A 2,666-nucleotide genomic window follows, 5' to 3' on the forward strand; every position below is an offset into this window, starting at 1 on the left:
AAAGGTAGAGAACATCAATATCACATCTAATAGACCTTAATGTTATAGTTACCTTATCACAAATAAGCAAATTAGCATTTCGCTTTAGAAATCAGCCTTTTGTGTTAGATTATTGTCCTAGACTTTTAGAGTTAGCCTTTCTGCTTTGGGGTTTACCCCTCACTCCCAGCCCTCACTCTATACTGTTTATCAAACTTATCTTTCTAAAATAAATGTCTATTTTGTGTCTCTTTATATTGTGCCATGCTACCACAATGCTCTCCCTACTGAGCCCCTTCTGTGTGCCAGGCATTCAGTCAGATGTTTTTCACCTCTGATCACTCTTCTCACCACAGACCCATTAGTGTTAGTCTTATTCTCCCCATTTTGCACTTGAAAATAAGGCTCAAAGACCTTAAGCAAGAAGATATTTCTGCCTGAGCTAGAACCTTTGCCCCGTTGGAAGAGTCCGGTCTCTAAGCCCATATGTTAGTCCTTCCACTAGCCTGAAGATGTTTGGGTAAATTGATAGTATCAGATTTTTAAACTTGAGGTCAATTTCCTTGGCTGGTAACCCCTGAAACCCACACCTGGTCCTACCTATCTCCCATATTAGTACAATGAGATTCTATTGGAAGACAAAGTACCTAGCAAGGCTAGTTAATTTGATTTTACTAACATCCCGTCAAACCGCTGAGTGGAGTCAGAACTCTTCCAACTATGCCGAGGACAGTTTTTGTGTCAAGACATTTAATCACACAGCAGAACAATAAGAATAAGAATGACTAATCCTCTGGTCTCTGTCACATGCTCTGCCAAGTAGCAAAAATTAGAAAGACGTTCCCCAAAATGTCACCTTGGGAATAGTTCCCACACTGTATGTGTAAATATTACTTCAGTATGAGGGGACTGCTGCTGACACAGGGATTTACCTGGAAATTCCACTGTTTTCAAATCTTTTAGGTTCTGGGCCCTTTTCAATGATCCAATGTGTTGTGTTTTGGGGAACAAGTCCAAGCATTAAGCTCGAGGAATTTAAATTATTAGAATAAAAAGTATTTTTTTCAATGCTATATTTTGTAATGCTGAATTCAATTTTTAAAAATATATTAGAAATGTTGGCATTTGTCTATTGTATTAATATTTGCTTCTATTTTTAAGGAATGTATGTGGTAAAAACAAACAACAAAATAAAATATGCATCTCCTTTCTGGACTCATAGAATTATTCAAAATCTCTCTGAAGTTGTCTTGTGTCCACATTCTTCAAGCCAGGACACTCAAGAGTAATGAGTCTCTTTATATCTATTACCTAATCAGTAAGAAATACAACTTCTAGTTCTAAGACATTGCCATTTCAGCGGAAAAAAAAAAAAGATTTTGCTTGGCTTGTACCTTCTCATTAGTAAAGTAAATGCAAGAAAGTCTGATTTATCTGAAGTTTTTCCCCACTGAACAAAAAGTAATTTGGCCAACCTAGAGTTTTATTTTTCACTGTATTGTATTTTTTAATTAAAACTGGCCAGTGGAACCTCACTATCCCCAAATCACTGTATGTATTAACTCTCGAATCCTAAAACAACTCAAGAGACTTTCATTTTTTGCAGACTGCAAGGCATTAAAATCAATAAACAGGCTGATGATGCAATTAATATGCTAGCGGCCTTTAATGGAAAAAGAGAAGATTTAATGTTAACAACTATTACTTCTCTCAGTTAAAGAAATTTCTACGCCTATGTTTTACTAAGTAAACTATGTAATCAGGACCATTGAACAAGTAGTTGTATTTTCATTAGAGTTAATGTTAATTAGCTTGTTTATTTTTGCTGTGATAATATTAGAGATTTGGCTGCTCTTCCCTGTACAGCTTCTGTATATAATTCATAATCAAGAATACATCCTCTGGCATGGTGAGGCACTCCAGGAGGGCTTTTAATTCACAATATTATTCAGTAGCAGATACAGTATAAGTTTATCCAGTATCTCTGCAGAGATCAGATTCTCCTGTAGTCATGTGCATTAACTCCTATATTGCTCTTCCATAAAGATGAAAATAGTGACATTTAAAAATATTTTGACATTTGTTTTGTGTTATAAAGGTGTTCAATTATTTTAATAATTACAAGCAAAATATAATAGGCATAAGGCAACAGGTGAGAGACTCCGTAAAGCTGACAGGAGATACTGAGACAACTTCAACTTGAACCCTGGAATGAAAGAGTTTAAAAATTTGTGGAGGTGATAAGATTTCTACCCAAATGCGGAGAGGTCATAGCGATTCCTAGATGAAAGTGTATGTCCTTTGGATTGGAGCAGGCCTGGATTTATGTCCCAGGACAGAAACTCACAGTCCTGGGAACTTAGACAAACCACTCTGACTCTCAGTGTCTAAAATTTTCAATCTATAGCATGGAAATAATATCTCACATGCAACATTGCTTTGACAATTAAATGGGATAATGTACATCAAAAATCTAGTGTAGTGCCTTCTCTATAATAGGTGTTAGAGCAGGAGGAACCTACTTCCCCACTTCTTCATATTATACTTACCTCCTTCCAAAGTCCAAACATGTTCCAGTAGAGAACATATTTTCAGGTCAGCTCCTTCTCAAAGGAGGTCCATGAGCTTGGATGACAATGAAAATCCATTGCATTCTCACTAACTAATTTCAGCTGGAAAACCAAAAT

The sequence above is a fragment of the Lemur catta genome, chromosome 16 (genome assembly GCF_020740605.2).
Source record: "Lemur catta isolate mLemCat1 chromosome 16, mLemCat1.pri, whole genome shotgun sequence".
In the NCBI taxonomy this organism is placed as follows: Eukaryota; Metazoa; Chordata; class Mammalia; order Primates; family Lemuridae; genus Lemur; species Lemur catta.